At 53.3% G+C, this 24,628-nt stretch overlaps 1 long non-coding RNA gene across 1 annotated transcript; it reads right to left on the bottom strand.

The window, feature by feature from the left end:
- Positions 1–1,595: 1,595 nt before the first annotated feature.
- LOC104653705 lies at positions 1,596–22,837 on the bottom strand. Its single transcript, XR_746716.1, has 3 exons — positions 22,760–22,837; positions 8,373–8,556; positions 1,596–2,182 (listed from the first exon to the last, which is right to left on the bottom strand). It is a non-coding gene; the product is annotated as an uncharacterized LOC104653705 (long non-coding RNA).
- Positions 22,838–24,628: the final 1,791 nt, after the last annotated feature.

The raw sequence follows: 24,628 nt of genomic DNA, 5'->3' as shown, positions 1-24,628 counted from the left end.
GGTCCGTGGGCCCAGAGGCTCAGAGACCCAAGCCAGGCACCCAATCTTGCTGGACTCTGTTACATAGGACTACAAGAATCCTAAGCACCTGTTCACCTGTGATACTTACTCTCCCTTGTTTGCCCCCTTCCACCTCTTCTACTTACATTTTCTTTCTTCCCAGGACTGAAAGAGGGGGATGAGGGATAGAGGTTGTATCTGAAAGGCTGGGGTGAGGCTGGTTGAGCTCTGAGTGCTAGTTATGATGTAGGCTGAAGAGCACTGGATGCAGAGTTAAGTGAACTGAGCCAGGCTCCTGCTGTGGTTCTGCCTCTGGTTTGCTGTGTGACCTTGGGCAAGTGACTTACCCTCTCTGAAGTTCAACTGCTGCTTTTGTACAATAAGGGGGGTAGACACTCATGTTCTCATTCCACAAATATTTATCAGTCATCTACTGAGTGTCAGGCCCTGTGCTAGTCCCTGAGGAGACTTCAGGAAACAGGATCTATGGGGTGCTTACACCCCAGTGAAGGGACAGAGCATTGACAATAGACAGGTCCACAACACATGGGATGCCTGGTATTTTTGTTAAATGCCATGAAAGACCTTAAAGGGCTCTCAGATGGAGAGTGAGAGGGGGTGGGAGCAGGGCTGCTTGAGACAGGTGGTCAGGGGGCCTCTGAGGAGGTGACCCTTGAGCTGGGGCGCAAGTTGGAGCAGGAGCCAGCACACAAGGATTAGGGGAAGAGTCCCTGGCAGAGGGACCAGCCAGGGCAAAAGGCCTGTGGAGGGAGGGAATGAGCATGGCCATCTGGGAGCAGCGGGAGTGACCCACAGGCAGTGAACCAGGGAGGGGACAGGAGTAGTTGCAGTCCCAGCCGCAGAGGGCAGGGCATAGCAGCCGCCTGCTCTAGAGTCTGGGAAGGTTCTAGCAGGGGCAACCTGGTCCAACTTCCCCGTGGGCTCTAGGCCCCCAGCGGGTAATGGCCCAGCCTGTCAGCCCGACCCCAGCAAATCCGGCTTCCCCCAGATGCTGATGGCCCAGCTCTAGGGAGACCAGGGCTTCAGCTGTTCCCCAGCTGGCCCCACTCACTGGCTCACTCACTAGGCTTTGCCCCAGAGGCCACAGGGCTGAGCCTATACCTGGGGCTCCTGACCCAGCGGGGCCCCACCTCGGTTAGCTATTAATGAGTAGAGCATGGGTGAGCTCCAGGGTGCACAGAGAGGGCCCCTCAGACCAGCAGACCCAGGTCTAGCCTGCCTCTGCCACTCTTTGTTTTGTGGTCTTGGACTTAGCACTTAGCTTCCCCGGGCCTCAGTTTACTCTCCTGGGAAAGGGCTTAGTAAAACTTCTCCCTAGCTCAGTCCCACCCACCCCGCTCTCCCCTGGTTCACTCAATTCTGGCCTCACTTACTGTTTTCGGAACACACAGAGCTCAGCCCTGTCTCGCAGCCTTTGCTGTTTACTGCTTCCTCCACCTGCAATATTCTTCCTCCACACACGCTTAGTCCTTCACATCACTGGGTCTCAGCTCAGTGCCACCTCCTCAGAGAGACCACCCGGATCACCGCAGTCAAAATGGAGCCACCCCTCACTCCATGTGTCTGAGCTGTGCTTTATGTACTCATAGAATGTACAGATTTTATTTCTTTATTCAGCAATGATTTCCTCCGTGTCTGGCACTGTCCTCGGTGCTGGGGACAGGGTAAGGAACAGAATAGACAGCTCCTGTCTGCCCTTCCCAGAGGGCACATCCTCGTGGATGAGACACACAAAGAAAGCAGGCAGAGGGGTGAGGAGCTGGGGGGACTATGGCAATTTTAGACCTGATGGTGAGGAGGCCACACAGAGCTGGTGACATCTGAGCAGGGAGCTGAAGGAAAGAGGCAGAGTTTGGGGATCTATGGGAGGGGTCTGGGGAGGACGTATTTGCCTCCCTAGCTGGAAGCTGCCTCCAGGGGTGAGGGCAAGGCGTGCCTTCTTGTTCCATTCTTGGTCCCCAGCACACAGTAGGTGCTTCATACCACAGTTGTCACTGCTGTCCCCATGGGCCCTTGGAGGATTATACACGGCCTAAAGTCCTTCTCGCATGGGGCCTGTACAGGTGGGCCCTGGAAAGCACAGTGCTGTGAGGAGAATCCGCCAGGCAGCGTGTGAGGGCAGCGCGGAGAACAGGCCGCCACCGGGGAGATGCGGGCAGATCTGCAGGGGAGGAAAAGACAGGGGAAGGGGCTGGGGCTGGGTCTCCAGGGGCCTCCACGCCACGCAGGGACTCTGGACATGATCCTGAGGGCCACCAGCAGCCACTGCAGGGCTCAGGGGAGGGGGTGACATAATTAGGTTCAGTTTTTTAAAGGCCTTTCTGGCATCCATTATGGGAAACGGGGTGGGTCTAAGTGGGGCCACGGGCTGGAGGGAGGCAGGGCCAGTGAGAGCTGTGGATAGCAGTGAAGGCAGGGAGGCCACAGGTCCCACTGAGGGACTGGCAGGCACAGGTTGTGTTGCCACAGCCGCGCCCAGGCCCCGTGAGCTCTCACCCTGCATGCCTTCACTGTGCCCCTCCTGGGCACTCTTTCACCAAGAACGGCCTGGCTCCCGGCTGCAGGCCAGGCCCTATTCTAGGCCCAGGGGAGGCAGCGCGAACACAGGCCCAAAGCCCTGCCCTCCTGGGAGAACCCACTACAAACATGGTAAGCAGATGAAATAGGTGGTGTGTGAGGAGAGCACAGAAGAGAGGAGGGAACAGGTCGGGAAGGGCCAGGCAGTGGTCAGGATGGTGGACAGGGCACTGGCTGGGCCTCCCCAGAAGGAGACTCCTACGCTAAGCCCGGAAAGAAGGTAGGACGTTTCTGCTGCTGCTGCTGGGGAAAGAACTTTCCAGGAGGCAAACACCCTTGGCAAGAGCTACAGTGGGTTCAGCCTGGCGGGGGAGGGAAACTGGGCAGGAGAAGCCATGGTCAGGCATGTACAGTCTCAAAGAAGATGTCTATGAGGACTGGGCTTTTCCGAGTGACACAGGAGCCACTGCAGGGCCTGAGCAGAGAGGGAAGGGCCTGACTCTCCTGGGACAGGGGCCCTCTGGCCGCCGGGTGGAGAGTTGACTGCAGGCGCAGCAGAGTGAAGATGCAGGTGAGATGGTGGAGGCTGGCCCAGGGGAGGCCAAGGGGATGGGAGCAGCTCTGGCAACTGAGATGTGTTTGGGGTCAGAGTCCATGCGATTCACTGATGCAGTGATGTGGGATGTAAGGGAGAGATACAGTCAGAGACAGAGACAGAGAGTCAGAAACAGAGAGAGACAGAGAGTCAGAGACAGTCAGAGACAGAGACAGAGACAGAGGGAGACAGAGGGACACAGAGAGTCAGAGATAGAGAGTCAGAGACAGAGAGTCAGAAACAGAGAGAGACAGAGAGTCAGAGACAGAGACAGAGAATCAGAGACAGAAAGTCAGAGACAGAGACAGAGGGACACAAAGAGTCGGAGACAGAGACAGAGGGACACAGAGAGTTAAGACAGAGAGAGAGAGACAGAGACAGAGAGACAGAATCAGAGACAGAGGGAGACAGAGTCAGAGACAGAGAGACAGAATCAGAGACAGAGGGAGACAGAGTCAGAGATAGAGAGTCAGAGACAGAGTGTCAGAGACGGGGGAGACAGAGAGTCAAAGACAGAGACAGAGTCAGAGACGGAGGGACACAGAGAGTCAGAGACAAAGACAATCAGAGACAGAGCGAGATAGAGAGTCAGAGGCAGAGACAGAGGGAGACAGAGACAGAGAGACAGAAACAGAGACAGAGTCAAAGAGACAGAGAATCAGAGACAGAGACAGAGGGAGACAGAGGGACACAGAGTGTCATAGACAGAGGGAGACAGAGACAGAGGGACACAGAGAGTCAGAGACAGAGAGTCAAAAACAGAGACAGAGAGTCAGACAGAATCAGAGGCAGAGGGAGATAGAGACAGACAGAGACAGGGTGTCAGAGACAGAGGGAGACAGAGAGTCAAAGACAGAGACAGAGAGTCAGAGACAGAGGGAGACAGGGATTCAGAGACAGAGGGAGACAGAGATTCAGAGACAGGAACACAGAGAGAGACAAAGACAAAGTTAGAGACAGAGGGAGATAGAGACAGAGTCAGAGACAGAGTCAAAGACAGAGGGAGACAGAGACAGAGAGTCAGAGACAGAGATAGTCAAAGACAGAGAGAGACAGAGGGAGACAGAGACAGAGTCAAAGACAGAGAGAGACAGAGGGAGACAGAGACAGAGAGTCAGAGACAGAGATAGTCAAAGACAGAGAGAGACCGAGGGAGACAGAGACAGAGAGTCAGAGACAGAGATAGTCAAAGACAGAGAGAGACCGAGGGAGACAGAGACAGAGAGTCAGAGACAGAGATAGTCAAAGACAGAGAGAGACAGAGACAGAGAGTCAGAGACAGAGATAGTCAAAGACAGAGAGAGACAGAGGGAGACAGAGACAGAGAGTCAGAGACAGAGATAGTCAAAGACAGAGAGAGACAGAGGGAGACAGAGAGTCAAAGACAGAGACAGGGAGACAGAGAAAGAGAGACAGAGACAGTCAGAGACAGAGTCAGAGACAGAGAGAGACAGAGATAAGAGAGAGGCAGAGTCGGAGTGACAGAGTCAGAGGGAGAGAGACAGACAAAGAAAGACAGAGGCAGAGAGAGAGAGACGCAGAGAGAAGGAGTTAGAGACAGACAAGAGAGAGTTAGAGATGGACGGGGCAAGGGGTTGAGGATGACAGCCAGTGTTCTGGCCTGGGCCAGGGGAAGAATGCAGTCGCCATTCTCTGGGATGAGGAGGGTTGAGGGTGGAACTGATCCATGTGCAAATATCAGGAGATCCTGGAGAAGCCCAGAGGAGCTGTGCAGGAGGATGTGGATGTGTGGCTTTGGAGCTCAGGGGCAATGTCCGGGTTATTGATATCAGCATGGAGAGTAGCAGAGAATCAGTCTTTAAAGTCAGCCAGGGAGGAAGGCAGATGGCAAGGGACAGCAGCCCAGGGATTGAGTCCATGGTCCCCACCCTGAGAGGTGAGGGAGAGATGGGCAAAGAGGCAGAAAATGGACTGAGAAGGGGCAGCCAGGGAAGTGGCGGTAGGGTCCTTCTCACAACAAGGGGAGGACAGCGTTTGAAGGAGCAGCAGGTGTTAACTACATCTGATGCTACTGACAGGTCCAGACTGGGAGGGCTGAGAGATGGCAGGTTTACCATTCGTTTCCTCGGGAGGGGGAGGGGAGACCCTGTGGGGAGTGAATTGAAGGGAGAAGAGGGGAGAGAGACTCTGGAGACAGTGAGAATAGGTGCGTTTTCAGGGCGTTCCAGCAAAGGGCTGGAGAAAAACCAGACGACTAGAGAAAAACGGGACAGCAGAGAAGGGAGGGGTGCTCAGAGAAGGGTTCTTTTAAAATTCAAGAAAACCTAGCACTTTGTATGGGGAGAGTTTCTGAAGCGAAGTCTTAGGGATGACAAGAGGGAGGGGTCACTGAATCCTTCCCATGGCCCTGGACAGTGAGCAATATTATCATCCGCACTTTATAGACATGGAAATCTCAGCCCAGCGAGGTGGGTTCTCCTGCCCAAGGTCACACAGCCGGGCAGTGGTGGCGAGTCCCTGCAACTCTTCCCGGGCCTGGGCTGTTATCCCGTTTGACAGATTAACTAGTTACTAGTCAGTTCACAGAGCAGGTTAGTGGCCAAGTTAGGAGGTCAATTTAACAGGCTGTCGGGGGAGAGGCTGTGAGTGGAGCCGGGAGTGACTCCTGGTGCTCAGCCCAGTGGTGCCACTCCCTGGGCTGGGAACTGAGAGAGGAACAGGTCTTCAGAGTTGAGTTCAGTCACGGGTGTGCATGAGATTCCCCATCTGTGAGATGAGGCTGATCGCAGAGCTGACCTCACAGAGATCCTGTGAGACTCAAGCGAGCTGCAGTCAGTCCCAGCACACAGCAAATGCCGGGGATCTCGTGTTTGTTCTCATTTCTGAGTCTAGCTAGTTGGGTGCACAGTGGGACTTCCAGGCACCAGTGTACACAAGCAGCTGACTCCTGGGTGAGACTGGCAGGATGAAAAGGTTGATGGGAAGTTCAGGATGACGTGGACCCTTCGGAGGTCCTTCCTGGAGGAGCCACACAGCTCTGAGTTTAGTCCTGGGTTTGGAGGCCCAGCCTTCAGGGGACCTTTGGGAGCCCTTAAGCAAGTCCAAGGGTGGGGCCTCAGGTGGATGAGAAAGGTCCTGGGGAGCCTTCCCTTCTCAAAGCCTGATGTCTTCATCTGGAGGATGGGTGTTCTGAGTCTCCACTCAGAACCACTGCACTCCAGCCTCAGCAACAGGGTGAAACCCTGTCTCAAAAATAAATAAATAAAATAGAAAGAAAGAAATTGAGAGGGGCTGGGGTCACTGGGGTGGGAATGGTTCGTTCTGATCTAAGGATCTGGGGTGGCTTCCTGGAGGAGGAGCATCCATGATGGCTCTGCAACACCAAGAGTGACTGTGACCATCTTGGGCTTCAGGGCACAGTTCACCTTCCCAGTCCCCAGTGAGGCAAGTCCTACCCTTCGTCCCACTGTACAGATGAGAAAACTGAAGATCAGAGAGCTGAAGTGATGTGTCCAGGGTCACATGGCTTGTGAGAGGGGCCTGAGCCCATTCCCAAGGTCCTGGCAGGGTTCGGTCCCAAGACCTACCGTCCCCAGGCCAAAGAGGCAAGGAAAGAGCCCCGCTCCAACAGCCTCAACCCAGGAGGCCCAGGCCTTCCTCCAGCCTGGCGTCCCCGAGGCCCAGTTTCACTTCCTGAAACACAGGCCTATTTTGGATCCTGCTGACTTCCTTTCTCACCCGTGGCCGTTCAGGCTCTGAGGACTGGGCAACCGTAGGATGGATCTGGTGCCCCTGGGCCTTTCCCAACCTGCTCTTACACCACCCTGTAGCGGGTAGAACTGCCAGGGCTGCCAGCGCCTTCTCCCAGCCTGGCCCACCATGGTCCCTCAGGGAGGGTACCAACCGCAGGGGGCCTGGCAGGGCCCCTGCCACATGCCAGCTCAGAGGTCCTGCTCCCAGCCCATGCCAGCCTGAGCCAGACAGAGCAGGAGTCTTGGGAGCCCCAGCCCCACAGCGTCTTGGCCTCGTGACCTCGCGCAAATGGTTTTCCTTCATGAGCCTCAGTTTCCTGCTCTGTGACAGGAGATTAGGGTGACCTCCCACCTAGAATTGTTAGGAAAACCACTCAAGTTCAGCACGTCATTACCAAGCATCTACCATGCTCCAGGCCTGTTTTGGGCATGGGCCACTCAGAGAACCTTGTCCTCAGGAAGTTGAAATCCTAATGGGGGAGACAGCTGGGAATAAACACTATGAATAAGTTCATTAAATGGTACGTTAGAAAGTGACGCACATTTTGGAGAAAATGGAGAGGAGAATGGCATGTGTGTGTGACGGGAGGAGATGTGGGGCCGTGTTAAATGGGGTGGGGAGGCCTCCTGGGAAGGTGGCATCTGACAACAGCAAGGAGAAGATGGAGCCAGCCCCGAAGACATCTGAGGAAGGGCACTCCAGGCAGGGGGCCCGGCATGTGCAGACGCCCGGAGGCAGGAATGCCAAGAAGTTGTGAGTGTGCAGCAGCAAGGGGTTGGACAAGAGCTTTGGGGACACATGGCCAGAATGGGTGGGGCGGCCAGGGCATGAGGCCCTCGAGGGCCAGACTCAGGACTTTATTCTGAGTGAGGTGGGGAGCCACAGGGGCTTTGGAGTAGGGGAGGGGTGCAATCTGACTCTTGTTTCAGCTGTTTCCCTCTGACTGCGTTATGTAGGGTGGGTGGTAGGGCCAGGTTGGAGGTCAGGTGCAGGGAGAGGTGCTGGGGGTTTCAGCAATGAGGCAGTGAGATGTGATCGGATTCTGGTTATATTCTGAAGGTGGAGCCAAAGGGATTTGCTGATGGATCAGATGTAAGGGGTGAGAGAAAAGGGCCAGGGGCAGAGATGACTCCAGGGCTTTTGGCCTGACCCTCCCAAGTCTCCTGACTCCCATTCCATGCTCCTGCAGTCCAGTCAGTCCCCAGTAGCCAGAGGGGTCTCTTGAGAACCCAAGCCAGATGGTGTCTAGACCTTTCCAATCCAGTGGCTCCCCATGACTGTGGTCTGGAGTCGACACTCCTTGCTTGGTCTGGCCCCAGCCCACCTCCCCAGCCGCTCTTAAGCCCACTGGCCTCAGCTCATACTGTGTGCCAGCCTCAGGGCCTTTCCATGTGCTACGCTGGGTTCCAGTCTGTTTCTCACCCACTTGGTGGCCCTGGAGATGACACATCTTTTGGGGCGCCCTCAGTTTCTCTGTATGTAAAAGGATAAGTTTAGACCCCTTGAGCCCTAAAGGAGTCCTTACATTTGCACACTTTGGGAATTTGCAATCCATGGAGAAGCTGCCCTTCTCTGCCTTTCTCTTGCCTGGTGAGACCTTGGGCAAGGTGCTTCATGTTCCCCGCTCTCTGCAGTCTTATCCACCTTCTGGGGTCTCTCTCAGGTACTTATGGCTGGAAAAGGAGAGGTGTGTTCCTGAGATCATGTTCCTGGACGAGGGTAAAGATTCAGACAGGCTGGGGGCGGTGGCTCATGCCTGTAGTCCCAGCTACTTGGGAGGCTGAGGCGGGTGGATCACCTGACGTCAGGAGTTCAACACCAGCCTGGCCAACATGGTGAAACCCACCTCTACCAATCCAAAAAAATTAGCTGGACGTTGTGGCACATGCCTGTGATCCCAGCTACTTGGGAGGCTGAGACAGGAGAATCGTTTGAACCTGGGAGGCAGAGGTTTCAGTGAGCTGAGATTGCACCATTGCACTCCAGCCTGGGCAATAAGAGTGAAACTCCATCTCAAAACAAAAACAAAAACAAAAGATTCAGACAGACCTGGGTGGGCTGGGGAAGTTCCCTTCCCTGCCCTGAGCCTCAGTTTCCTCACTTGTAGCATGGTGCTCGTGATCGCTAAGCAGTCTGGTGACCACAAAATAGGATGCCTGGTCCACTCAGTCATTCAACAAGCCTCCACTGAGTGCCAGTCAGTGGGCAGGGCCTGGGCTGGGTGCTGTATACAGTGGGGACGAAAGATTCAGCCTTGCCATCACAGAGCTGGCCCCTACAGGCACCAGGCAAATGATGTGATTGACTAACAGGGCACACCTCAGGCCTGGTTTCCTCAGGAGACAGGGCTGTACCTGCACTTCCCACCAATGCCTTCTGCCCAAGCTCTCCCCAGCCTGCCAGCCCCAGCTCTGCCAGGACCTCTCTCCAGGACTCCACTTCCCAAGGCCGACTCAACTCTGTCCTCACCCTTTGGTTCCTGGGCTCTTCAGAGCAAGTAACCCCAAGAGTAGGCTCTGAGCATGAGACCTGTTTCTGCAAGTCACAGCCTGTGGGACTTAGACAAGGCACTGGCCTTAGCCTTGGTTTTCACATTTGTAAAGTGGGAGAATAATAGAACCTGCTTTTTTTTTTTTTTTTTTTTTTTTTTTTTTTTTTTTTTGACGGAGTCTCGTTCTGTCACCCCGGCTAGAGTGCACTGGCGTGATCTTGGCTCACTGTAACCTCCGCCTCCCGAGTTCAAGCAATTCTCCTATCTCAGCCTCCCAAGTAGCTGGGATTACGTGTGCCCGCCACCATGTCCAACTAATTTTTGTATTTTTAGTGGAGAAGGGGTTTCTCTACGTTGGCCAAACTGTTCTTAACTCCTGACCTCAAGCGATCTGCCCACCTCGACCTCCCAAAGTGCTGGAATTACAGGTGGGAACCACCGTGCCCAACCTTGAGCCTGTTTTTTATAGGGCACTTATGAAGAGTCAGTGGGTTGCGGAGTAGCAGTGGGCTCAGGAACAGTCGCTGTGATCTTTGAAGCCTTTCTCTGACTTTTTTTCCAGTGGCCCTGAGGGCACGAAGCTGGGAGCTGATACTTCTTACTCCAGAGCCTTGGTACAGAGAGAGGACTCAGTCACTCCCCTTGTTCCTGGCCAGGTGAGCTCTAGAGTTCATATTTATTAGAAACTGTCTCAGACCTTCCCTGCTCTGGGTGCTTTGTTCTATTGACTAGTTAACTCAGAATTCCCCCAGTTCACAGATGAGGGAACTGAGGCACAGAGAGGTTAAAAGCACCCGAGCAAGGTCACACAGCTGGCGAGTGGCAGAGCCAGGGTTCTAACCCAGGCCGCCTGGCACCATCCTGCTACCCAAACTCTTAGAGCACTTCCGCCAACATTATTCACTCCCACGGGTTGCCCTGTGGTGTGATCCATCATCTGAAGCCTCAGGGTCATCCAGGGTCAAGGCCAGGAATCCTCTGCCTCAGCCTAGCAGGAGAAAGGTATCAGAGTTCAAAAACTACAGATTCCCAGGCGAGTGCGGTGGTTCTTGCCTGTGATCGCAGATACTCAGGAGGCCAAAGTGGGAGGATCACTTGAGCTCAGGAGCTCAAGACCAGCCTGGGCAACATAGCAAGACCCTGTCTCTACAAAAATTTTAAAAAATTAGCCAGGCATGGTGGTGCATGCCTATAGTCCCAGCTATTTGGGAGGCTGAAGCGAGAGGATAGCTTGAACCTGGAATTTGGAGGTTGCAGTGAACTGCGATTACACCACCCTGGGTGACAGAGCAAGAAACTATCAATTTATTTTATTTAATTTATTATTATTATTATTATTTTGAGATGGAGTCTCGCTCTGTCGCCCAGGCTGGAGTGCAGTGGTGCAATCTCGGCTCACTGCAAGCTCCGCCTCCCGGGTTCACTCCATTCTCCTGCCTCAGCCTCCCGAGTAGCTGGGACTACAGGCGCCCGCCACCAGGCCTGGCTAATTTTTTGTATTTTTAGTAGAGATGGGGTTTCACCGTGTTAGCCAGGATGATCTCGATCTCCTGATCCCCCTGCCTCGGCCTCCCAAAGTGTCAGGATTACAGGCGTGAGCCACCTGTTTGGCCGAAACCATCAATTTAAAAAGAAAAAAGAATTACAGATTTCTATTGTCCCCACCTTGCTGTTGACTGGCTGAGAACACCCTAGGCTGATCTTTGCCCTCTGTGTCTGTTCCTGCCTTTGTCAGATGGAGAGAAGAAAGCCTTTCCAGCTTCGTCACCCTGGGTCCTACCTCAGCCCTGTCCCATGCCTGCCATGTGAGCCTTCCTCCAGCCAGCATCCCTCTGGGGCTGTTTTCCTTGTCTGGCAAATGGAGCTGACACTACCTGCCCTTGTAAAGCCCTCGGCTGGCTGGGAGAGCACCCAAGAGAGCGCAGACGTGGGTGTGCACTGCAAACAGCATGCTCCTCTCGGGGCTCCCCTTGTCTCCCAGTCCACCTACTGAAGGCAGGGCCTCTCACCACCTCAGCTCCCAGGGAAAGGTGGAGCCCCTCAGGTCCTCAGCGGCCTCCCCTCTTGCTCCCCACCATGTCTGCTCTGCATGGGTGCCTGGAGGGAGGAGCTTCTGTGAGCAGAGACAGCCCTATACTGGCCCCAAAGAATGGGGAGGTCGTCTGCCTATCCATTCAACAGCTGAGCATCTCTTCTGTGCCAGGCCCTGTGCTGGGTGTCAGGGACACTGCAGGGACCAAGACAGATCCAGTCTCTGACCTCAGAATTCACAGCCAGGGGTGCGGTAGACAGTTCTCAATCCAGGAACGACATAAATGTGAAATGCAGGGGTGGTTAAGTATTACAAAGGAGGGGCATAGGACTCTGTGAGAATGCGTCCTGGAGGAGGGTCCTGGGGAGGTGTTCAGGAGGTGATGATGGAGCTGAGTGCTGTTAAGGATGAGTTGGAGTTAATGAGGTGAATTTGGCTGGGCGCAGTGGCTCACGCCTGTGATCCCAGCACTTTGGGAGTTGAAGCGGGCAGATCACTTGAGCTCAGGAGTTCGAGACCAGACTGGCCAACAAGTGAAACCCCGTCTCTACTAAAAATACAAAAATTAGCCAGGCAAGGTGGTGGGCGCCTGTAGTCCCAGCTCTCCGGGAGGCTGAGGCAGGAGAATCAGTTGAACCCGGGAGGCAGAGGTTGCAGTGAGTCAAGATTACACCACTGCACTCCAGCCTGGGCGACAGAGCAAGACTCCACCTCAAAAAAAAAAAAAAAAAAAGAGGCCGGGCGCGGTGGCTCAAGCCTGTAATCCCAGCACTTTGGGAGGCCGAGACGGGCGGATCACGAGGTCAGGAGATCGAGACCATCCTGGCTAACACGGTGAAACCCCGTCTCTACTAAAAAAAATACTAAAAGCTAGCTGGGTGAGGTGGCGGGCGTCTGTAGTCCCAGCTACTCGGGAGGCTGAGGCAGGAGAATGGCGTAAACCCGGGAGGCAGAGCGTACAGTGAGCTGAGATCCGGCCACTCCACTCCAGCCCGGGCGACAGAGCGAGACTCCGTCTCAAAAAAAAAAAAAAAAAAAAAAAAAAAGAATTTGTAGTAAGCGGGGGAAGGGCTTGTGCAAAGGTCCTGGGGTGGGAAGGAGCTGGAAATTTCCAGGAAGCAAAGGAAAGTCAGCGTATCTGAACTCCCCAGTGATGGCCAGGGAGGCGAGCACGGGTCAGACCTCACTGGACTGGTTGTGGATTTCACAGAACCAAGAGAGAAGAATCTCAAAACCATCCAAACTCCTCATGGCACAGATGGGGAAACCGAGGCCCAGTTGGGTAAGGGACATGGCCAAAGTCAGAGAAAGTCAGGGGTGGACCCAGGGCTAGGACCCAGGCTTCCTAACTTCTGCCCAGGTCATTTTTTGCATCTGGGGAGTGGCCTGAGAAGAGGCGGAGAAAACCAACCCGACTTAGGGCCTGCAGTGCGGTCAGAGTGCTGTGTGCATGTGCACATGCACACGCTTCACCTCTGGGGCCCTGGGCCTGAGACAAAGGCCTTGCCCTAGGAATCCCTTCTAAAGAGAGAGGAAAGGGAACCTGCGGAGGCGGTCTGATGCAGCCTCCTGCCACTGTCTCAAGGCCTCACCCCATTGTCGCCTTTGAAATGCTCTGTGGCCAATAGGAATTATAATCCCCATTTCGTGGATGAGCAAACCGAGGGAGGGAGAAAATGAGGCAGTGACCCCAAGTCCCACGGGATCTGTCAGTCAAAGCTGTCTTGACTCCTAGCTTAGTGCTCTTTCCTAGGTCAAGCACAGCCCAGGTTTTAGCCATCTGGCAGGGCAGAAGTCCCTCCTGCTGTCTAACTGAAATCTCTCTTGCTTTCATATATTAGCTTCTTGTTTGGCTTGCTGAAGATATGGAGAAGCTCTCTGTTCCCTCATGGTCCCTGACTATCCATCTTGAAGGGGACTGAGCTGGGGGTAGAAGACCCAGGGACTTCCCCTACCACAACACTACAAATCTGAACCCAGGGTGAGTTTGCTGGGATGGGGTGGGGAAGGTGGCAGGCCATTTGCTAGTGAGCCTTTCCTCTGAGGGAAGGTTCTGGGAAACCTCTATAAGAATTCCTCAGGGAAGAAGCCCTTCTGGGTCGCCCCAAGGACACACACTCTCCCTGGGATGCAGCTGCCCAGGGGCTGAGCTCACGGCCAGTGGCTGGCAGAACTCAAGGCCTCAGATCCACCCCCGTGGCTACAGGCAGCCTTGCGTCTCCTGCCTGTACGACTTGCTTGTCAGAAACCACTCAACAAAATCCAATTTATAGAGCCAATATGAAAATGGGGGGAAAATTCCTCTAAACAAAAACCACCTTTTTTTCAAGTCAGGGAGGAGGAAGGCCCAACATCTGGGCTTCCAGAGGAGCAGGCCCCATGTAGGAGTTCAGCCCAGCCTGGCCCTAGTATTTAATTGGCATCTTTCTCCAGAGAGAACCACAGCTCTCTAAAGACATCAAGGCTCAGTGTGTCTGGTATTTCCTGAGAAATCTAAGGTTATAGAGATGCTGGTGGCAATTTATTGGGGGTCTACTATGTGCTGGGCACTGTGCTAAGTGCTTTTTTTTTGAAATGGAGTCTCGCTCTGTTGCCTAGGCGCTGGAGTGCAGTGGCTCTTGACTCACTGCACCCTGCGCCTCCTGGGTTCAAGTGATTCTCCTGCCTCAGCCTCCCAAGTAGCTGGGATTATAGGTGCCCACCACCATGCCTGGCTAATTTTTGTAATTTTAGTAGAGATGGGGTTTTACCATGTTGGCCAGGCTGGTCTCAAACTCCTGGCCTCAAGTGATCTTCCCACATAAGCCTCTCAAAGTGCTGGGATTACAGACGTTAGCCGCCTTCCCCGGCCTATGCTAAGGGCTTTTATGTGGAACACTTCACTTACACCCTGACAACAACCCCATAAAGGAGGTGCTGTTATTGTCAATACCTTACAGATGAGGACATTGAAACTCAGAGGGGCTAAGTCACTCAGTCAAGGTCACAGCTGGTGAGAGCGGGCACAAGACTCAAATGCAGGCAGTCTGGCTCCAGAGCCCTCACTCTTAACGTTTTGGGCCTGAAGCAGTGGGATGTAGAGAGGAGGGCACTAGGGGACAGAAGGCTGGACTGAGGGCCTAGATCTGCCGTCGAGTGCCTGGATGAGTCTGTCCCTTTCTGGGCCTCAGTTTCCCCATTCCTAAAATGGACCAGAGGACCTCAAACTGTTGCCTAGGCCAGCTTTGGCATTCTCTCCCTTTCAGGGAGGGTTGAAGTGCTATTATTAGCACATGAAAGGCTCTGAGAAGTCCTGCAGTAAAGAAACCCCAATGAGTGGTTAACTGGAAAAGGTGACCAGCAAAAATAGTTACCTAATGGTTTGCAAAGATTTCAGGAACATGAACTTGGCTCTTTGTCAGGGAAGAAGGTATTCAGGTGGAAGAGAATAACCACATCAGGTGGTCACTGCATGAAGGAGACCAGCTGGGGAGCTTGAGGTGCCAGGAGAGAAGAGATATCTTACCCTGCCTAGCGGTCAAGGGAAGCATGGCAGACGGAGTGACAATCAAATGTGATCTTGAAGGATGAGTAGGAGTTTTTCAGGAAGAGAATTGGTGGGGAAGCCCAGTCCCAGGGATTGAGGGGAACAGCATATACAGATGATCCCCAACTTAACTAGGGACCAACCCACAATTTTTCGACTGTACGATGGTGCCAAAGTGATATGCATTCAGTATACTCCTTGACTACAAAGGGGCTACATCCAGGGAAACCCACTGTTAGAATAAGTTGGAAATGCGGTAAGTTAAAAGCGTATTTTTGCTGGGTGCTGTGGCTCACGCTTGTAATCCCAGCACTTTGGGAGGCCAAGGTGGGTGGATCGCTTGGGCCCAGAAACTTGAGACCAGCCCGGGCCATATGGCAAAACCCTATCTCTACAAAAAGTATAAAAATTAGCCAGGCATGATGGCACACACCTGTGGTCCCAGCTACTCGGGAGGCTGAGGAAGGAGGATCGCTTGAGCCCAGGAGGTGGAGGCTGTAGTGAGCCGTGATCTCACCACTGCACTTCAACCTGGGCAACAGAGTGAGACCCTATCTCAGAAAACAAAACAAAACAAACAAACAAACAAACAAACTCAGACTTTTGACTTACTTACAATGATATATATTTTTTGAGACAGAGTCTTGCTCTGTTGCCCAGGCTGGAGTGCAGTGGCGCGATCTCAGCTCACTGCAAGCTCCGCCTCCCGGGTTCACGCCATTCTCCTGCCTCAGCCTCCTGAGTAGCTGGGACTACAGGCGCCCGCCACCATGCCCAGCTAATTTTTTGTACTTTTTTGTTAGAGACGGAGTTTCACCATGTTAGCCAGGATGGTCTCGATCTCCTGACCTCATGATCCGCCCGCCTCGGCCTACCAAAGTGCTGGGATTACAGGTGTGAGCCACCGCGCCCGGCCTACAATGATATTTTCAACATACAATGTGTTTATCAGGACCTAACTGCATTGTAAGTCGGGGAGCATCTGAACATAGTGTGAACATAGTCTTGCTGTTCAGGGGAATGGAAGGTTCAGCATGGCTGGCACAGGGAGAAGTAGAGGCTGGAATAAGATGGTGAAAGGCCTTGAATGCCACACCAAGGAGTTTGAACTTTATTCTGGTGTACCAGAGGGGAAAACCTAGAGGCCAGGAGTGCAGAGAGGAGGCTGGTACAGCCATCTGGGCCAGACCAGAGGGGGTCTGACTGCACTGAACAAACGGTACACCAGTCAGGGCTCATGGGGTTGCAGGAAATCCAGCACTGAGAGACCTATGTGGAGATGAAAAGGGCCTTTAGGTGTGGTTGAATCCAGGGGCTCAAAGGGTGTTGTCAGAAATCTTTTTTTTTTTTTGAGATGGAGTCTTGCTCTGTCACCCAGCCTGGAGTACAATGGCATGATCTCGGCTCACTGCAACCAAATGCCTCCGAAGTTCAAGTGATTCTCCTGCCTCAGCCTCCCGAGTGGCTGGGATTACAGGCGTGCACCACCATGCCTGGCTAATTTTTGTATTTTTAGTAGAGACGGGGTTTCGCCATGTTGGCCAGGCTGGTCTCGAACTCCTGACTTCAAGTGATCCGCCTGCCTCGGCCTCCCAAAGTGCTGGGATTACAGGCGTGAGCCACCGCGCCTGACTGGTGTTCTCAGAAATCTGGTCACAATCACGGTGGTTGGGGCATGGGATGCTTTCAGTGGCCTAGTCGTTCAATGCTTTCAGTGGTCAGGTCAGTCCAGCTCCAGCAACATGTTCTGAATATGAAGGAGGCGGTTTCTCAAAGGGATTTCAGGATGCTGTTACCAGAAGAAAGTTGCTATGCAGGTAAAAGCAGCAGCCCATCTTGGTGGATGGCGAGTTCTGCGGACCTGAGAGGAGGATGGGCACTTTTCCAGCCTAGGCTCCCGGCAGTTCTGAGGCTGAGGCATGTAACTGAGGGCTGGTGTGGTCAGGGCAGGCTTCACGGAGGAAATGGCCTGGAAGGAAGACCTGAGCAATTAGGTAGGGTCTGGGTAGACAGAGTGAGCACTGCAGGAGAAGGGGCCAAGAGAACAGAGGTGCAGAGGTGAGAATGAGCTGTAAGTGTTTGGCTGCCCGTGACATGCCAGGTCCAGAGGGCTGGTGGAGGGAGGGGAGGCTAAAGCTAGATGTTAGAGGTTCTCGAAGGCCAAGCACCCTCTGGCCTGACTAGCAGGGCTCTTACAATATATAGGTCAGGGGGAAACAGTGGCTTTATTGCTCACCAGCCTCCCATGGCTACCCATGTCCCACCAGAGAGGCCCAAGGCTTAGCTAAGCATTCAGAGCCCCAGCATGCCCACTGCCTGCTTCTAGGACGCTGGTGCTCTCCCAGGTGGGTGTGCCCACTGCAGTCCAAACAGATCGCTCCCTTTTCCCTCCAAACCTCCACTCAGCTGCTTCTCTGGCCTAAAACCCACTCTCCCTTTGGTACTCCATCTACCCACTGGAGGCCAGTTAAAGGTTTCAGCCTTAAGAAAGCCTCCCATGGAAAGGGCCTACTCTCAGTTTTCAACTCCCAGAGCTCTTACTTTTTATTTTGATTTATTTATTTATTTTGAGATGGGATCTTACTCTGTCACCCAGGCTGGAATGCAGTGGCCACTGAAAGCACCCCACGCCCCCCGGACCACTATGATTGTGACCAGATTTCTGACAATCACAGCTCACTGCAGCCTCCAACTCCTGTCCTGCCTCAGCCTCCTGAGTAGCTGGAACTCCAGGCACACACCACCACACCCCACGAATTTTTTAAACTTTCTCTAGAGATGGGATCTCACTATGTTGCCCAAGCTAGTCTCAATCTCCTGGCCTAAAGCAATCCTCCTACCTTGACCCCCCAAAGCACTGAGATTATAGGTGTGAGCCACCAGGTCTAGCCAAGAGCTTTTTTTTTAGTGTGTGTGTGTGTGTGTGTGTGTGTGTGTGTGTGTGTTTTTGAGACAGGGTCTCATTCTGTCGCCTAGAGTGGAGTGCATTGGCATGATCTCAGCTCACTGCAACCTCCGCTTCCCAGGCTCAAGCGATTCTCCTGCCTCAGCCTCCCGAGTAACTGGGATTACAGGCATGTACCACCACACTTGGCTAATTTTTGTATTTTTAGTAGAGATGGGGTTTCACCATGTTGGCCAGGCTGGTCTTAACTCCTGACCTCAAATGATCCTCCCGTCTCGGCCTCCCAAAGTGCTGGGATTACAGGCGTGAGCCACCGCGCCTGGCCCGTTTGTTGTTGTTGTTGTTCTTTATGCCCGTTGGCCCAGCCAGCCTGAGTGGGGCGGGATGGCAGTAATGTGCCCCGGCTTTAGAGCCAGGCAAATCTGGGTGCAAACCTTCCTCCTGCCCCCTACTAGCTGTGCGACCTCAGCACATTTAAGCCCTGTATGAGGCCTAAGTGTGGTTATAGGTACAAAGTTCTTGGTGCATAGCAGGCCCTCATGCAGCTCTCACCATTTTGGTTGTTTGAATTATGTCCACTTTAACCCTCTGTGAGCTCAGGCCAGGCAGGAACCACATTTGTTTTTTTTCTGCCTGCACTGCCTGGCACACAGAAGGGGACGGACTTGTAAGGGCTGACCTATCAGTTTTCCTGGGCTGGGCAGACCCAGGCTCCCCTCCCCTCCCTGCCTGGGTGAGGTTGGGGTAGGCCCAAGGGCCCTACACCTGCTCCCTGAGACTGACCCAGCAGGCTGCTGGGTGCCAGCATCCAGCATCAATAAATTACTGGCGAGTTCAGGTGACGGGACAGATCCAGTGTCAGCTTCCTTTGTGTCCTGCAGGGAAGCTCAGGCCCTGGGATCCCCCTCCACAAGCCTCCCCCAACAAGGGCTCCATCAAAATGACAGTTGTCCACCTACTGTGTGCCAGGCCCCACCTAGGCACTTTGCACCGTATTTCATCAACACCTCGCAAAGATTCTGCAAAGCAGGCACTAACTCCATTTTACAGATGAGGAAACTGAGGCATAAGGAAGGGAAGTGACTTGCCAAAGACAAAATGAATATAAGCAAAAAGGCCCCTGCTTCTCCAATTCAGCAGGAATCTTCCTGGATCTCATTGCAGTGTATAGTCAAAATACACACACACACACACACATACTCAGGGATTTTCATTCATTCATTTATTCAGTTAACACATATGGGACACCTACTATGTGCCAAGCACTGTTCTGGATGTTGGACATACTGCAGTGAACAGGATAGAGCCCTGCCCTCTGGGAATGTACATTCCAGTAGGTGAGATGAACAGAGACAGGAAACAAATACATATGTATTATAAAGGAAGGTGGCAGTGAGTCTATGAGGATGAACCAAGTAAGGAAAGGGAATGGAGGGCCACTGGGGGACTTTTAAGAAAGGCAGTCAAGGAAGGTTCCTCAGGGGAGGTGACATTTGAATGAAATCCCTCGACAAGTTAGTTATCTTATCTCTTTATGCTTTAGTTTCTGGAAAAAAGGGGATGCTGGACTTGAGGGGGTCTCAAACATCTGTGAGGTGGACAGAATTTTTTCCCACTCAGTCGTAATTCCACAGGCAGCGTGCCGTGGGCCTCTGCAGGAGTGGAGACACTTTTCTCCTCCCCTCCACTTCATCCAGTGCTCCATCCTCCGGTCCAAAGGATCCTTAGGGCACGTAGGGCGGGGCTTCTTGAAGGTGCTCATCTGGGCTCCCCGCTCCCCTGCCATATGTTCTCATAGTAACTTTTCTTTGTTGAGACAGAGTCTCACTCTGTCGCTCAGGCTGGAGTGAAGTGGTGTGATCTCGGATCACTGCAACCTCCGACCCCCAGGTTCAAGCAATTCTCCTGCCTCAGCCTCCGGAGTAGCTGGGATTACAGGTGCCTACCACCACACCCGGCTAATTTTTGTATTTTTGGTAGAGAGGGGGGTTTCGTCATGTAGGCCAGGCTGGTCTCGAACTCCTGACCTCAGGTGATCTGCCCACCTCGGCCTCTCAAAATGTTGGGATTACAGGCGTGAGCCACCACACCCAGCTTCATGGCAACTTTTTGTTTTTAATTCTAAACCCATTTGTCATGATTTTTTTTTTTTTTTTGAGACAGTCTCACTTTGTCTCCCAGGCTGGAGTGCAGTGGCACAATCATAGCTCACTGTAGCCTCTACCGCCCGGGCTCAGGCAGTCTTTCCACCTCAGCCTCCCAAGTAGCTGGGACTACAGGTGCACACCACGACCGCCGGCTAATTTTTTTGTACTTTTTTGTAGACACAAGGTTTGGACATTTTGTCCAGGCTGGTCTTGAATTCCTGGGTTCAAGCAATCCACCCGCCTTGGTCTCCCAAAGTGCTGGGATTATAGGCGTGAGCCACTGTGCCTGGTCTGTCATGATCTTTTTAAAGTCAGCTAGTCCCTGAACTTCACGGGTCAGGTTCCTCTTGTTTATTACTATATTCCCAACACCAAGCATGGCGGCTGACATACAGAAGATGCCCAAACAAGCGTCTGGATGATGGATGGGCATAATGACAATAGGAGCTAGCATTTGTTGAGTGCTTATTCTCACGACAGCCCTGTGAGTTAGGGATAATTGTTAATATTCCCATTTTATCGGCATTGAACACTGAGGCTTGGAGAGATTAGGGGACTCAGTCACTCAACAGCAGAGCCTGTTAGGAGAAGCACAATAAATGCTGATGGATGGACTGATTATGGAAGAAGCATAGTAGCACGGTGGCAAATGCTGTAGACTTCAGTCTAGCACCTGCTTTTTGAGGATAAGCCCATTCATTCATTCATTTGGTTGGTTGCTTATTTATCCATTTATTCAATAATGACTAAGCCTCAGCTCCCGTGCTGGGCACTGGTCAACATAGGTAATGAGGCCATCGTGATTTGCTGTGGTCAGAGCTGGGAGGGGGAAAGCCCAAGGCTCCGTGTGTGAGTGACCAGAGAAAGCCCCTGATCCAACCTGAGAGGTCAGGAGGCCTTTCTAGAGAGGCGGGCATCGAGCAGCGGCTCAGCATGGCTGGCAGACTGCAAGGGGATGCTATGGAATAGGGGGATGGCAGGGGGTGGCAAAAACCCTTGATGGAAGGGGCACCAGCACCCAGTGATGGAAACTACCTCTCCCCAAGGCTCTGGGGCCTCTCTGTTCTTTCTAGCACTTGGGTGGACAGGCCTCTGTGGGAGCCTGAGTCACTCTGCCCCACCCCAGGCCTGGAACTTCCTGTGGGCACAGTCAGGGCCACCTCACTGTCGAGTTGCAGGCATTCCTGCTCATCTGGGCCCAGGGTCAGAGCTCAGTGAAAGGCAAGTGATCCAGGCCAAATCAGGCAAAGGCCAGGTGCCTAGTTCTGTCCTGCGGCCCTGAGCCTCTTTTCTCCTGTGGGACTCAGTTTACCCATCTATCAGAGGCACAGTTTGCACTGTATACTCTGAGAACCCTTCATCACCAAGCTCTTATGACCCAGTACGTTACTATCCATATTCGGAGTGAGCCCTGGGGGCTTGGACTCACTGCGCTTCGACTCCAGTCTCCCTTGGACACCTGGACTAAGTGTAAAAAAAAAAAAAAAAATCCAGAGGCCGGGTATGGTGGCTCACACCTGTAATCCCAGCACTTTGGGAGGCTGAGGCGGGAGAATCACTTGAGCCCAGGAGTTTGAGACCAGCCTGGGCAACAAAGAGAGACCCTGTCTCTACAAAAAATAATTAAAAAAAAAAAAATAGCTGGGTGTGGTGGTGCATGCCTGTGGTCCCAGCTACTGAGGAGGCTGAGGTGGGAGGATTGCTTGAGCCTGAGAAGTAGAGACTCCAGTGAGCCGCAATTGCACCACTGCACTCAGCCTGGGAGACAGAGCGAGATCCTGTCTCAAAATTTTTAAAAATGCAGAGGATCTCCTGGCCTTTGATTCATGGCGCAGCCTACTTTGTCCTTTGGCAGGTGTCTGGAATGGGAATCAAAAAGGAGCAGCTGCCCCCTGGGACTGTGATTGCATACCCCCGGGAGCTGGGCATTGTGGGAGACTTACCCCCTCCCCCACCCAGCATGCCCCTCCTAAAGGACCCCAGTGACACAGATAGGCTGATGACCTAGGATCTGTTTCTGCAAAAGTGGAGATGGGCCGCAGTAGGCCGTTCTCACTCCTTGGCCGTTCTACTCTCCCAGGAGCCCTCGGGGCAAGAGGCTGGGACATGCTGGGTGCAGTGAGCTGTCACACAGTGGGGGGAACTCCAGACCTCTGACCTCCAAGACCACAGACCTCTGGACCCCTGCAGCTGTCCTCCGCTCCTCACTTCTTCTCTACCCCACAGTCTTGCTCATTTAAAACTCGCCAATAGCTCCCATAGCAGCTGGAATGCCATCCAAAATATTTCCCAGGGTCTTCAAGACTCCTGCCCTCCAACCCCTCCTCCCTCACTTCAGTGTCACCACACTGGATGCCTTCCAGCTTCTAGAAAATGCCAATCTCCTTCCCACCTTGGGGCTTTTGCCTTTGCTCTTCCCTCTGCCTGGAATGCAGGAACAGCATGCCTTGGCACCTGGCATTTAAGTCACTGCTCAGATGCTACCTCCTTAGAGGGGCCTTCCCCGATCCCCCTAAGAAAGCAGCCCCTTCTATGCATTATTTGCTATCACAGCTCCCTCTCTCCTTCATGGCCCATTCCCTGGGCTGTTGTGATCAATAGCTGGTTTGTTCAATAGCCATCTTCCATACCCATTGGCGCACTCCCGTAGGGCAGGGACCTTGGGGATCCCATGACCATATCCCAAGCCCCTGCTGCACAATGGCTGCTAAACAAATGTTTATTGAATGAATGAAGCACAAAAAGTGTCAACAATGCCTGCCTTCCTCCTTGAATACTTAGAGGCCCCCTGAGGGAGAAAATGGCACTTACTGGGCACCCGTCACAGGTCAGGCACTCTCATCCTGTTGAATCTCTATATCTGTGACATCCTGTCCCGTTATACAGATGATGAAGTAGGGGCTCAGTGACCTACCTGAGGTCACCCAGCAAAGGTGGAATGATGGCTTCATTCCACCGGGAAGTAGCCAAGTGGGATCTCTGAGCATGAAGAATGCCATGCCAAATAATCGTCAGGACTCACTTCCAAATCTGACTCTACCCGAAGCCCATGTTCTTTTCATTATACTATACATTCTGCCGTGCCAGAACTCAGCCCAAGACTGACAACCAGGTTTTTAGCTTCTGAAAGGCAGGCAAAGACCCAGACTGAGTGGAGAGGTGGTCTGGCTTAGTGGTTATAGAAGTGGGTCCTGGAACTGGACAGAGAGACCAGGGCTCACACAAGGACCCCACCACCCAGGCACAGGGCATATTTGCCACAAGTTATCATTACCATTGCCAGGCTAGAGCATCTTTGCTCTCAGGAAGAGTCTGCTGGAAGGATAACTGTCAAGGGACACATAGAAAAACTCAGGGTCTGAGCTTCTTAATAACAGAAGCCCCTGCGCCCCTGGGGCTGGCCTTTGGGTAGTGCCTTCCCCGCTCTGAGTGGTCACCTCTTAAAAACGGGCATGCATACCAGCATAGATCCAAAAAGAGCTCTTGGGAAGATAAAGAGGAAAAATGACTGTGGAGTTGTTGGTGTATATAAAGTAACATGAAATGTAAATTATCTAAAAATAATCTCCCATGTGAAATGCAGAGAGAGGTTGGGACTTGGGAGACCTCAAGGGTTCTTTCAGCATTTATTGGCACCTACTGTGTGCCAGGTGTTGTGCTAGGGCCCGTGCATATGAGGACGGGTCAGATATGGCCCTGAGCATCTGGAGCTCCCTTTCTACTGGTGGAAGTGAGCCAGGTATTTACAGAGTGGGGTTCTCTCTGAGCGCGGTGAAAGGGGAAGACTTTGTGTGTGATATGGCAGTAGGAGCCAGGTGTACATGAACTGAAACCCACCCCTCCTTCCTGCATGACCTTGAGCAGGTCAGGCCACTTCTCCAAGCCCCAGGCCTTCATCTGTAAAATGGGGCCTTCCCCTCTGCCTCTCAGAGTTGTCAGGACATGTCGCATAGTAGGTTCTGGGGTGGGGGACTTTGGGATGGGAGAAGCCAGTAGTTCCTAGGCAGGAAACGGTCCCGCACCAGCCAAAGTCTGGGCCTCAGTACTTGGATGGTGAATTGCCTGCAGGAGTGTCGTGGGGACATGGGGTGGATCCCAGGGGACAGCTGGGAGAGGAGTGCAGCAATTCCTCATGAACTGTTAAGGAAGTGGGGGATAGGGGTGCAGAAATCCTGGAAATTTGGCCTGTGCCTTTATTTATGTTGGAATTTCATTAAGGGGGAGGGGACCAGCTAGCTCTACCCAAGGTCAGATCTGCCCAGGTAGGAGGGGGCGGTGGGGCCACCTGAGTTTACTCAGCAAGAGATTCCAGGTCAAGGCGCACCCGAGAAGGCAGGGTGTCTCAGGATAAGTTTGTGGATGTGTTGAGTGCTTTCTGAAGCCGAGGTGGGATTGGGCTGAGGCCACAGGCGACTTCCCAGGGGGCCCGGGCCTGTCCCAGAGCAGCGGAGCAGGCAAGCAGAGGCAAAGCTGGTCAAACTTCGGGGAATTCAGGGTGAGGCAAAAGGAGAGGAAGTTTGGGGGCCCCGAAGGGCGGCGATGTGGGGTTCCCCCAGGGGAACACTGCTCTTCTGGCTTCGGCTCACGGGAGAGAGGTCAAGCCAGTTGCGGGAGCGAAGGACGGGGAGCCTGCCCTACACCTCCCCGGCCAGGCTAAGTGGGGCGGGGCGGCCGGGAGGC

Source organism: Rhinopithecus roxellana, chromosome 13 (genome assembly GCF_007565055.1).
Source record: "Rhinopithecus roxellana isolate Shanxi Qingling chromosome 13, ASM756505v1, whole genome shotgun sequence".
NCBI classification, from domain to species: domain Eukaryota; kingdom Metazoa; phylum Chordata; class Mammalia; order Primates; family Cercopithecidae; genus Rhinopithecus; species Rhinopithecus roxellana.
This window is presented reverse-complemented; position numbering and strand designations above follow the sequence as displayed.